The sequence below is a fragment of the Euprymna scolopes genome, chromosome 39 (assembly GCF_053919585.1).
Source record: "Euprymna scolopes isolate OS-2025 chromosome 39, ASM5391958v1, whole genome shotgun sequence".
Lineage (NCBI taxonomy): Eukaryota > Metazoa > Mollusca > Cephalopoda > Sepiida > Sepiolidae > Euprymna > Euprymna scolopes.
The window spans coordinates 13,207,606-13,222,155 of NC_136520.1; the positions used below are offsets into that span (position 1 = coordinate 13,207,606).

The following is a 14,550-nucleotide window of genomic DNA, read 5'->3' on the forward strand; positions in this document are numbered from 1 at the left end:
TGAAATACCCGGTACTTTTAATGTAAAAAAGTGGCAATTTTCTTTTTTATAATTTTACGCGAATAGAAATTAGATTTACAAAAAAAAAATCTTATTGATTGGCTGCAGTTAATTAAGATTTCGGATTAATTGCACCGGAATACAAGAAGAGACATGAATCGATAAATGCTAAAAAAAAAGATGAGCATTTTATATAACGTTTGTGCCATTCAAGGAAAATGGGTATAACGAGTTTATTTATAACGTATCACATGCTTTCTAAATGTATTGCTATTCCTTTTATGTACATATTTATATTTATCTCATCATTTTACTTCATTCTATCTCTCTCTGTAGATACAATATACAATTTAATATATATATATATATATATATATATATATATATATATATATATATATAAAAGTGAAAGTGTCTGTCTGTCTGTCTCTGTGTCTGTGTGTCTGTCTGTCTGTGTACATTTCCCTACGCAATAACTCTGTCAATTTTTAGTCTATAGACTCGAAATTTGAAATACCGGGTACTGAGATTTGGGATAATCGATGTGACGGGTGTCAGCCAGAAATTTGGCCGTTAAGGGGTCAAATTTCAACGATTTGACCTTTAAGAGCTCTACCAAACTCCTCCGAGAATTTTGGGTCTAGACACTTGAAATTTTAGATATAGGTTCCTTGAACATGGATCTAACTTAATAAAGTGATTTGAGCCCGAAACAATAAATTTTAAGAGGTCATAATAGGGGTCAAAGTTTTAAAAAATTAACCATTTTTTTGTTTTTTTGCTTTTTTTTGCACAGCATACACCTCTAAACACCCGAGCAACGCCGGGTACCCCTGCTAGTATATATATATATATATATATATGTATATATATATATATATATAAGTGAAGTTGTCTTTCTGTGTGTGTGTCTATGTACATTTCCCTACGCAATAACTCTGCCAATTTTTAGCCTACAGACTCGAAATTTGACATACAGGGTACTGAGATTTGGGAAAATCGATGTGATGAGTTTTTGGCCAGAAATTTGGCGAGTAAGGGGTCAAACTGCGACGATTTTACCTTTGAGAACTCTACCAAACTCCTCCGACAATTTTGGGTCTACGCACTTGAAATTTTAGATATAGGTTCCTTGGACATGGCCCTTACGTAATAACTTCATGTGAGCCCCAAAAAATAAATTTTACGGGGACATAATAGGGGTCAAAGTAAAAAAAAATACCTCTGCGGTTTCTTCAAAATTACTCAGACAATTTCTGGTCTAAATATTTGAAATTTTACCTGAAGCGTATTCAGAGATAAGGCAAATTTTTTCATCAGTTAGGGTCGAAAATTTTTAGTTACCAATATATAAATGTATGTATGTATGTCCGTTTGCATGTCTGCCTTAAACTTTCAATAGATGCGATGGATTTTACCAACATCAATACTGTTTTAAAGTTCGACCTGTCATACAACAAATATCGAAAAATTGGCTAAAAACATTAATATCTTACCCTTCTATTAGGCACTTTTCTACAGGGATGGGGCTTATATTTTCGCCGATATTTTTGAGAGTTATCCTCTCCTTCAGATTGTCTAGCCTTAATTTAAAAAAAAAAATACGCTTCCGGTTTGGCGGTGGTCGTAACAGCATAAACGTTAGGTTTTACACCGTTATTTTCCTCTTTTGCGCTACGTGTTCGAGCCTGCATGTCTACTGCCACTTTTATTTTTTGCTCAACATCCACATCCAAACACCCGGGCAACGCCGGGCTTAAATGCTAGTATATATATATATATATATATATATATATATATATATATATATATATATATATATATATATGTCATATATATATTATAAAATAAAGTCGGCGTTTAAACCTCAATTCAACAATCATACAAGTCTACAAAGAGGCTGCAAACAAATTTTTAATACTTAAATGTTTTTAATGTTTGGATTCTTTGGATAACTAACGCAAAGATCCGTACTGCAGTTTTAAGCATGCTTGAAAAAAAAACTCAATTGTAAATGTAACATCCACATAGAGGTTGAAGGTTCACTTCCGAGTATGGGCGACCGAAGATTCAATTGCGAATTACTTAGAAATTATATCTAGTTATGTTTGACGAAACGAGAGCAGGTCAACCCCGTAAATAAATAAAGGGTTCCGTTCGAAATTCCGTCTGTATTCCTATGTTAAACAAAAGACACCTCAAGAAGGTCGGAGGTTAATTCGACAGATACTTTTTGAAAATGACACCAAAGATGAGAAAAGTATACTCTCAGAATCCAAATAATACGTGAATTAAAATATAAATTTATTTCAGTTGTAACAAATGATCTCCCACAAAGATCTAAATTTTGTTTCTACAAGACTGTTCTTCAGAGCCTCGCCTTCTGGCTTGGAGCACGCCTGTTCACTTCCATGACCCAACTCTAACTGTTCGATTGACTAAAATTCCCGACCTCTTGACCACAGTTCAAAAACTACACGGATCTCGACGTGCGACCTTTCCACGTATGCCTGCCCAATGTCATTTTGTTTATTTAACCCACTTTAATTTTGGTACACTTTATTCTATAACCAATAAATAACTCCCAATATAAACTATTTTGAGAATATCATTGAATAGATAAATAAATAGATAGACAGACAGATAGATCGATAATAATTTAACTTTTAACAATGTTATTATCAAACGTAACCAATCCTTATCTCCAAAAAGAAGAAACGTAATATTGATACGTTTCCTGCCTATAAATGATGCATATGTTAACGAATTAATCTTCATATATTTCTATTTCACAATTTTATTTATTTATTTCATGTAACATTACGCTCACAATATATTGAAACTAAGTTGAATACACGAAAAACTTAAGAATTAAACCCGAACGTGTCTGACGAAACAACTGCCATGCCACCTCAGGGTATTTAATAAAGGATTCATTTTGAAATTCCTACAGCCATTTTCCCAAATTAAAGCTTCTAGAGACTATATTAGGAGCTTAACCGGGTAAAGAAAACCAGGTTAAAAATTACTATAACTATACCAAGCAACGTCGGGGTTTCCAGCCAGTAATAATCACGTCACACACACACACATGTATGTATTATGCATGTATATTTGTATGTATGTATACTTGTATGTGTGTGTATATATATATGTATATATATATATATATAAACGTATATAAATGTATATATATGTATTATATATATACACACACAAACACACACATGCATATATATATATATATATATATATATATACACTATCAACATAGAGTAGTGTATGTCGATGCAACAACCATACGTGAGGATTTAAAACCTGACAAAAGCCAGTTAAGGCTCCTAACCATTCGCTATTAGGTCGTGGGGTAGTGAATTAACAATATTTTTAAATCGTCCAAATGCTTAACCTCGATTTTTTTACAAAAACAGCATAGCTTTATACGCTAATGGCATTTTGTATATCACTTCCTAATATGAATGAGATAGACTCTGTATATATATATATATATATATATATATATATATATATATATATATATATATATCGCGTTGATAGTCGGCAGTTCTACCCATGGATCAACAGTAGCATCGCCTGTACATATCCTTTACAAATGTCTATTTCCAACAGACATTTGTTAACCACTTTCATAATGTTCAAACCACTTGTCTTTTTATTTACAAGCAAAGAGCAAATCTCGTATGCGGTCAGGTCATGTCATATGCTACTGGTACCATGTAACCCAGTACTGCCTGCCTCACTGCTACTAAACTGGTTCCCCCACCAGACTTGTTTGGTGAGAAGGGCGGTTAGTCTCCCTGAAGGATTAAAAACAAGACTTTCAAAGGCCGAATGAACCCTTTTTCAGGGTCAACGGACAACTAGCACCGTGTATATTTGTGTGTATGTATATATGTGTTGGGGTGGAGAGGGTTCCCGTAAGCCGTGGTGAAGGCAACCTTTCTAGGAGAAGCACATCTCTGATTAAAAAACCTTAAAGCGTTAGACCAGTACCCGCATTAAGCTGGTCTGCAGTTTGATTTGTTGCTGGCTATCTTGCTCTTGCTTGTTGCTGGATCTCAACATTTTGAACCGTGAGAGAGACTTAGGTGTCGTACAAAGCTAAGACTTTGTAACATCATCTTTGTATAGATACTCCCTCAGGCATTTGGGCTCATGGGCTTTACGTGTCTGAGGGAGTGGCACTCGTTTGGCAATATGTTGCAATCATCATATATATATATATATAATGTATATATGTGTGTGGGGGTGCGTGTATATATATATATATGTATATATATATATATGTATATGTGTGTGTCTGTGTGTGCATGAATTAAAAATGGCCGATTTCCTTGAGTAATTTGTTTTTTAAAGACGTTTTTATATATGCACGTTGATTGACTCACATTTAGTATAATAATAAAAGGATGCGATCAACTGCTGATGGATCAAAGATGTAGGAAATCGTCATTAAAAATCTCTATTCACGAGTTATTTTTCTTCCATAAAACATACAAAATGTCGGTCGAAACCCAATTATTCTTATCATTCACATCGTTCTTCCTCTTTCCCTTACTGGATGTTTTTTTTATTATCATTATTGTCCTCATATTTATCGTTACTTGCCCATTTAACGAAACACCCAGTAATTTTCGCTTTAATCGCAACTAAAGATGGCTTTCATGAGTCCTGCAGTAATTGTTTGCAACGCGGTCAAGAGAGGGCGCTCCAGTTGTTTATCGAATTAATGCAAAATTCATGTAACGCAAGCTTGGGCTTTCTTTTCCAATTCCTGCGCAGGTTAGCTACGTTTAATGTTATATATATATATATATATATATATATATATATATATATATATATATATATATATATATATATATATATATGTGTGTGTGTGTGTGTGTGTTTAGCTGCGTTTACTGTTATATATATATATATGTTTAGCTACGTTTACTGTGATATATATATATATATATATATATATATATATATATATATATATATAGGCAAAGAGAAAGTAACCAGTGAACTATTAACGGGGTTAATAAAAGAGTATTCGATGCCCACGTAGGGTAAGATACATGTCTTATTTGTTTAACAGAAGCAATTATATGTCGCTAGATATTAATGCTTATAAAAAATAAAGAATAACAATATATATACACACACACGCATATATATATATATATATATATATATATATATATATATATATATTTACAAGGTGACCCCCCCCCCAAAAAAAAAGAAGCTAAACGGAGGTCATCTATAACACATGCTTTAGAACGGAGAAAAAAAGGCTAAAGGCCCTAGTGTTTTGATGTGATGTTTTGAAATATAATAAACTAGTTATGACCAAAGTTTCATTTCATTCGGACAAAACACTATGAAACGAGGCCTAATTAGAGTTCGGACCCGTTTTTTTATCATCCTGTATATATATATATATATATATATATATATATATATATATATATATATATATATGTATGTATATATATGTATGTATATATATATATATGTATATATATGTATATATATATATATAACTATCTAATTTACTCACATAAATTAATATACGAAAGTATAGATTTATGCGTAAACTTTAAGTATTTACTTCAAAATGCTCAATACGTAGGTAGAGCTAGTTAGTAATTTAAAAATATATACGGCGATTAAGCTACACTGAATATTCCGCGTTTCATCTACTGTAGGATGCTAAGAATATTTTTTGTCAGTAAGTCATTTTAAGGGATCATAAATTGTTTAACATAAAACACTGTGTGTGTTATTTAAAATCAAAACATTACATTAAAGCATGACTCCCCAGTAGTGTTTATCAAACACCACGTTGGTACTAAACTGAACCGCAAATGTTTATTATATTGGATCTATTTGTTTGTTGTTGCAGATTTTCCAGGTTACTCTATTCATGTTATAAAAAATGTTTTCTCTGCACATGTTATTCATACTTCTCTCCAAATCTGAACTTTATAAATCTTCTGTATTTGTATTGATACTAGTACTTTATTATTCTACTTATCAACCTCGTATTTACTATTAATATATTATTTATAAGGTTACATTTTTATTTACTCACTACCATCTCAGCTCGACGTTGCCTGGGTGTTTGGAGGTGTATGTGTAGCAAAATAAAAAAATCAAAAACAAAAAAAAATAGTCAATTTTTAAAATGTTGACCCCTATTATGACCCCTTAACCTTTATTGTTTTGGGCTCAAATCAAGTAGTTATTTTAGATCCAGGTCCAAGAAACCTATATCTGAATTTTCAAGTTTTGATATCCAAAATTGGCGGATGAGTTTGGTAGAGTGCTCAAACGTCACATCATTGAACTTTGATCCTTTAACAGACAACTTTCTGGCTGGATTGGATTACAAATATTTTCCCAAATTTCAGTTCCTTGTATATCAAATTTCGAGTCTGTAGACTAAAAATTGACAAAGTTATTGCGTAGGAAAATGTACGCAGACACACACACAAAGACAGACACACACGGGCACGTTCACTTTTATATATATAATAGATAATAAATACTCTCTTTATATTTATGTGTTTGTAAAATATATAAAAATTGAAAAAAATATATTAATATATACATATATACGATATTTTTATACACATTACGCATTGCTAATTTAGATTTGGATTTCATCTCTTTACTCATCTTTATTGGGCAAATGATTTATTTAACTGTTCAAATGTATTTCTTCTATCACCACGTTGTTTAAACATTCTTGTTACTGAAGTAAGAATCTGGCGTATTGGATTTTTATATATATTATTTTATTAATACTTATGTATATACAGTCCTGGTCAAAATCATAAGACCACTTAAGAAAGTAAGCGTTTGCGCATATTATCGACTTTTAAATCAAACAAATGAAAATATGATGAAAAATAATGAAATCTTCTTCATTCAAAACCTTAACGCTGATCCAATAATTTAAAAAAAAAAAAAAAAACATACATTTTTCCCTGGTTAAAATAAGACCACTTTTATAAAATCGGCTAGTTTTGAAAAATGAATACGAAATCTTTCTATGTTACTAAAAGCAACTTGTTGTTATCAGAGTTTGAGAGAGGCAGGATCTTTGAGCTTAATAGGGGGATACTCTCCCATAGATCCATTGCAAACGAAGTGAATCGTAGCAAAACGGTCATCACAATTTTTTTAAGAAATCCAGATCAATATGGGCACAAAAAGAGTCCAGGTCGACCAAAAATATAACCCCATAACTAGATCGCCTTATGAGAAGTTAAAACAATTCCAGTATGAGTTCAAGTCGATTTAAAAGCCAAACAGCAGCAGAATGTAGTCCTAAAACCATCAGAAGGCATGTGAAAATGAAGGGGTTCGATCATTTAAAGCGACTGCAGAAACCACGTCTCCTTGAACAGCACAAAACTAACCGACTTAAAAATGCCGCCAAATACCAGACTTGGGATGAAGAGAAATGTAATTTTTCCGATGAGAAAAAGTTTAATCTAGATGGGCCAGATGGATTTCAACACTATTGGCATGATAAAAATATGCCCAAAGAAACTTTTTCAACTCGGCATAGTAGAGGAGGGTCTTTCATGATCTGGGGTGCTTTCTCGTCAGCTGGGACCCTGAAGTTGCACACATCATTGAAGTGCATTTCAATGCTTGAAAATGCTTCTATCAGGACTGATGGTCCATGTCTGTGTAGAAGAAATTGAATTTTCCAGCAAGACAACGCTGCGATACACACTTCTCGACAAGCAAAAGAATATTTTTCTTCAAATGATATAGAATTGTTAGACCATCCAGCATGTTCTCCGGACCTCACTCCCATTGAAAATCTTTTGGGATGGATGGCAAAGAAGTGTTCAAGGATGGAACCCAGTATGATTCGATATAGAAACTTTCTGATTCAGTTTTCAGTACATGGGATAAAATTTCTTCGCAACTGATAAAAAAACTTAGTCGAAAGCATGCCGAAGAGAATTTTTGAAGTAATTCGTAATAATGGAGGCTATACTAAATACTGAGACCCTTTTTAGTAATTACTAATTGCCTTTTGTTAGATAAATTATCAGTGGTCTTATCATTTTGACCAGGTGAAAATGTGTGTTTTTTAAAAAAATAATTATTAGATCACGGTTAAGGTTTCGAATGGAGCAGATTTCATTTTTTCCATCATATTTTCCCTTTGTGCAATGGTTTCAAGCATTTTTTAATTAAAAAATCGATAATATGCGTAAACGGTTACTTTCTTTAGTGGTCTTATGATTTGACCAGGACTGTATGTATATATATATATATATATATATATATATATATATATATATATATATATATATATATATATATACACACACACACACACACACACACACATTATATATATATATATATATATATATATATATATATATATATATATATAGTAATTAATAAGATATATAGAATATATCTGAATATTCGGCGTTTCATCCACTCTAGGACTCCTCAGGCGCATAAACCTGAGGAGTCCTAGAGTGGATGAAACGCTGAATATTCAGTGTAGCTTAATCGCCATATATATCTTATAAATTACTAACTAGCTCTACAACCGTATTGAGCACTTTTGAACTAAATACTTAGAGTTTACGCATAAATCTATACTTTTGTATATTAATTTTATGTGAGTAAATTAAGTAGTTATATATATATATATATATATATATATATATATATATATTTGTATTAATTTATGAAAGCCGTTTTGCTGTTTCACGATTATTCAAAGGGGCTATATTATCAGATTCTCGTTATCGTAAGCGAACATACGGCCATTTAGTTGATAGTCAGCGATTCGAACCACATGGCTAAAAGGCATTTTGTTAATGATAACATTTATTAAAGTGATTTAACAAAAAGCGTATATATAGAGAGAAAGTAGGTCTGACGTCACAACAGCCTGGATAAAATATGTTGCCAGTCTAATTTGAAATATAAATTCTCAGTCCTTGTCTGAAATTACAAAACTTAGTAAAAAAAAAAGATCATTACAAAATAGTTGATTTGGAGTTACTTACTTGTCAGCCCATTTGAATTTTCGATTATTTCAGAAACCACGGCCAAAGGAAGACTTACCTGAAAAATCAAAACAAATAAAAATGTTTTAATTAAAAATAGTTATTCTTTGCATTCACAAAACTTGTTATTACACGTAAAACTATTCCTACTTCCTATTATATATAGTCTGTCTCGTGAGTATTATTTTTACACCGTTTCTCTCCATGTAATCTCCGTTCTTCTTCAGGTGTATCTCCTCTGACTCGGGTATCTTTCTATCGATCTTGCTTATCTGTACAGAATTGTACATAGGCCAAAAAAAAAAAAAACTATATCAATTAAAGATAACAAAAACTATATCCATTAAGAATATAGTTTTTGTTAAAATGCAGTTGTAAGTTACACTAATCCGGAAGTTGAAGCATAAATACAATAGCGAATTACTTAGAACGCCTACCCAGTTATTGCTATCAGAAAACGTTGATGATACCTCTTGTGTATTGTGTATTAAAAAAAAACTGTTCCCTTCGAAATTCTGTGAGGGTTCCCGAGTTCGACAGAATTATTTTCGAATACGTCAGAACACGATTGAAAAAAAGTTTAAAAAATTACGCTTGCCGTAATGTTATTGAAAAAGCAACTCAAAGATATAAACTTAATGAATGCCGATTTAATAATGAGGCAATGACTGATAATAATGTTGGTTTGATGAGGTAAAGGAATGAATGTAAACCTCTTCAAGATAATCCTGACAAAAATGATGGCTGACAATTCTTAGCTCAAATGTTCTATCTAACTAGTTCAACATCATGTCCTCTGCAATCCAACATTGCACACGTAGTTTTTCTCATAAGTACATGTATATTACATATAAAATATCGAATAACAAAGACAACCTCATTCTTTGACTTTTAACTGAGAGCAAAATGTAACGTGCATCCAGGAGTTAAGCGCCCGCGTGTTTGCGTGTTGTGTGGGTACGTGGGAGAGACGGACGAGGGGAAAAGACTTACCTCGAGATCAGCTCGTCGTGACCGACCGAAAATACAAAAGAAAGACCAAGATGGCGGCCGCCGTCTTTTGTAAAGTATGATGTCTCGCAAAGTTACACGAATTCTCGCAATATGCAAATTTAGCCGGCCTACAACGACGATAAAAGCGGGTGATGAAAAAGACATGGGGAGAGCGACGATTTAGTTGGTCGGGGAATCGTGTTGCTGTTGCTTCTCGTGCCGTGTGAGGATATTTTACCACTGTTGGGTCCGGTCTGAGTAACCGTTCGCGTCCGTCTAGGCATCTTGCTAGTTGAATTCCGTGCAGAACCGGTGTATAATGATTATTGAATTGCTGCAACATTTATAACATCTTTTCCTGAACTTACCGTGTTAAAGAGAGAGTCGGGCGCCATCTTGAATTTTTCCTTATACATCTACAGAGGGCGCGGTAATTCTTTTTTTTTTTTAAAAGGACTTTCCTTACACATTTTGTTACACAAAACGTATTAAATATACTTGAAAGTGATGGCTCTTCATTATTTTCTTCTTTAGAAAAATAGGTAGCGTTTTATGTTAATGTTTATTTTAAACCACACAACTGTAACCTCCATTAATGAAATTAAATAAAATAATTAATAATCAGTAACATAAAAGCGAAAAAGTCATCATTGTATCTAAGTTCTCATTAAGTATAAGTTAATTATAAAAGCGGGCGGCTCAACAAGAATTTGTTTACATTGGAATTGAAAAAAAATTGGTTAAAATAAACTAAAACTTACTCCTCGGTCTTGTATTAACAGAAGACACTTCCTAGCAGTTTCGTTTACTATAGAGAGATAGTGAGAATGAGAAATATTGGCAGGGATTGTAGCAAAACGACGGTATTTTTGCACATGTTTTCCACGTTTAACCATACATTAGGCTTCTTAATGTTGCATTTGTCATGAAAATGTCTCTTTTATATAAAAACGTGTTGTAACGAATGGAAAATGACATCGAGATCTAAATTTCGAAGCCGCTTTTGTACTCTGTCAAGCTGAAACAGTTTTCTGAGAAACTGCTCCACGGATTTTGCACGGGTACTGTATATTAGGACGTATTGGGCCACTTGGACATGTATATCATATTGCAACGTGTAGAAGGTTCTGTTCAGCCGTAATTTAATCCAAAATTTTTCTTATTGATTCAGTAAAATAAACGGCCCTATTCGATATTACGTAGAAATATATATATATATATATATATATATATATATATACACACACACACATATAGTAATTCACATACAGTAGTGTTTCCTTGTATCCAAACTAATTAGTGTAGCTAGACTAGCACGTTTTCCAAACCAATGGTTATACCTTAAATCATCGCGTTGATAGTCGGCAGTTCTACCCATAGATCAACGGTAGCATTGCCTGTAAATATCCTTTACAAATGTCTATTTCCAACAACACACATTTGTTAACCATTTAACCATGTATATCATATTGCAACGTGTAGAAGGTTCTGTTCAGCCGTAATTTAATCCAAAATTTTTCTTATTGATTCAGTAAAATATTCAAAATGTTCAAACCACTTGTCTTTTTATTTACAAGCAACGAGCAAACCTCGTATTTTACAGCCATCTAAATAGGGGTAAGATTATTTCCGACAGTGGTCTACCCAAAGGAGTATATATATATATATATATATATATATATATATATATATATATATATATATATATACTAGCAGGGGTTACCCGGCGTTGCCTGGGTGATCGGCCCCCTTCCCACTCCGAGGGGTAACAAAAAAAGTCACCCCTCTGGATTTACATGCTTGGTGCCGGCCTCCCCCCCCCCTTCAGGGAGAGATAATCCCCAACCCCACCTTCAGGGGGAGGGTGCCTGGAGGCGTCTCCCCCCTAAGAAAAAAGTCACCTCCTGCTGGCCTCTTCGTCCCCCCACCCTTGGGGGGACACCGGCTTACTCCTTTGGGGGAGAAACTGCCAAGCTCCCCCCTTTCGGGTGAGAAAATGCGAGGCTTCCCCTTTTGGTGGGGGTGGTGGTGGCGTGGCCTTCGTTATAAAGATGGCCGGCCAGCTGAAAAAATGACGTCATCGCCGAGGTCCCAACAAGCAAGATATGTGGAACTCTTAGACTGTCAATAATGAACAGCAATTTTTACAGACAGCGTTACAAAACTTCAAAATTGGATTAAAATAAAGAAATAAAGAAAGAACACGATGATTTATACTGAAACTCATCTAATATTAATAATAAAAAATAATTAAAAAAACACAAGTTGTTTAAGTATTATAAGCAATTGAATATTTCGTTGTATTATAGATTTTAAAGATTAGAATGCGTTCTTTAATTACTTATAAATTACATTTTAAAAAAGTGAAGGGACACGATTTGATTTGTAGTAAACTTGAAGTTTATTTAATATAATTAAATGAAAATTATGCATGTAAGATTATGAATATTTGAAGCAGAACACAAGCAAAACATTTGATATGAGTTAAGACAATAAACAAATATTAAAATTAAACTATTTTTTTAATCAAAATGAATTTTTTTAAAATCAAAACGAATGTTTGGCTTTGTATTACTGTACACATAGATTCGAAAAAGTTGTCAAAAAACAAATATATAACAAATAAATGTTATCAAAGACAAGTTACTTTTCTACAAAACTAGATATATTTTTCGTATTTTTATTCAATGTAACATGTTTATTTAGCTCGAAAACCATACAGTGTTTACCGATGTATTGGAAAATTCAAGATGGCGTCTGACTCCCTCTTTAACACGGTAAGTTTGGGAAAAGGTGTTATAAAAAACTGGATGAATACTGTTAAAAACTCACTCAATATATGTTACCGTGACATAGCTTGACATATATTCGGCGGGTTTTTAATAGTATTCTTTCTAGTTTTTTTATTTATAACACCTTTTCCCATACTTACCGTGTTAAAGAGGGAGTATGCGCCATCTTGAATTTTCCAATACATCGGTAAACACTGTATAGTTTTCGAGCTCAATAAACATGTTACATTGAATAAAAACACGAAAAATATATCCAATATGGTAGAAAAGTAACTTATCTTGCCTTTGATAACATTTATTTGTTATATATTTGTTTTTGACAACTTTTTCGAATCTATGTGTACAGTAATACAAACCCGAAATGAAAAGACCACGAGTGAACGCGCGTTTTATTTAGTTTAGTTTCATATATATATATATATATATATATATATATATATATATATATATATATATATATATATATATATATATAATAAGTATTTTTAAATTTTATCTTTCTAGCTTTAAAAAAAAGTTTTAAAATTTTGTCAGCCGGCATAATTTATTTAAAATATTGAAAAATTTCAGGAAAATTAATTTTTGCTAGATTTTTAAAACATGTATGTTAACAGCTTAAAAACATCGTCTCTTCAAAAGAACATGTTTTAAAGAGTGTGTGTGTGCGGGTGTGCGCGTGTGCTAGGTAGTAGTAGCAGTACTAATAATCTGTCCAGCGTTTGTTTTCGTGTTGTGTGTACGTGTGTGCGGCTAGCGCCAGAATGGCGGACGTTGTGTCGGAGGTTGGATTTTGTATGTCTGGTGTAAGTTTCGTATTTTTGTAATTTGTAAATGGCAAGTTAGAAAAAAATTAAACCCTTCCAAGATGGACAATGAATAAGACCATAATATTTTATGGTAAAGTTAAGAGCGTAGGAACCATAGTTTTTTTAGGAGATGTGATTATTGGATTAACCAATCAGAAATCGTCTGTGGCACACACATCTCTGTTATATATATATATATATATATATATATATATATGAAAATCCTTGATTAAATTATGTAGAAGTTATTGTGTGCGCGCGAAAACTTTGGAAAGTTTCTGAAAAAGTCCCCTCTGAATGTTTGGTTTAAGGATCTGTAACTTGATATATATGGTATTTAACCTAATGAACACTCTCGACTTGCCTTTTAGCCTGTAAATTAGTTGCTACGCTGTCAAAATAAAATAAAACAGTGAATCTTAACAGGTGTAAACATTTACTAAAAAGAGCACAGGACATTTGAATATTGCAAGCTCTGCGATTTGGACCTTGTTATTAGTCATAATGTGGTTGACACTCTATGCTGTGCGATTTAATATGAAATAAAGTTGCTTCAGTTCCTATATTGAGCGAATTTCAGCGACCGTTAACATGTCGGAATTTGTCTGCATTGCTATATGTGGACATGTTATCCAGGACTGCATACAGACATTAAATCCCCTTGTATGACCTTTGACCCCCACCTTTTATTTTCCTTTCCACGGTGCTATTTAAATCTAAACGACAGTTTAATTCAATTATTTATTTAAATTGGTTCTGACACTCTAATTATCTCCCTAGCCACTATTTATTTCGTCAATATTATTTTCGATTATGCTATCGATTTCTTGTGATTATTTTTTCTTTTTCTTGTTCATCCAAAACAAAGTACATTTCTACATTGGTCAG

General features: G+C 32.7%; 1 protein-coding gene across 16 annotated transcripts in view; it reads right to left on the reverse strand.

Moving 5' to 3' along the window:
• Positions 1–14,550, reverse strand: part of LOC145263650 (5-hydroxytryptamine receptor-like) — a 1,538,699-nt gene that overhangs the window by 294,181 nt on the left and 1,229,968 nt on the right. For 2 of the 16 annotated variants that reach the window (XM_080120514.1, XM_080120525.1), the window contains one exon: positions 9,072–9,129. The exons of the other annotated variants lie outside the window; for them this stretch is intronic. The gene's annotated coding sequence lies outside the window, so the exon portion shown is untranslated. The remainder of the gene's footprint in view (positions 1–9,071; positions 9,130–14,550) is intronic. 16 annotated transcript variants of the gene reach the window in all.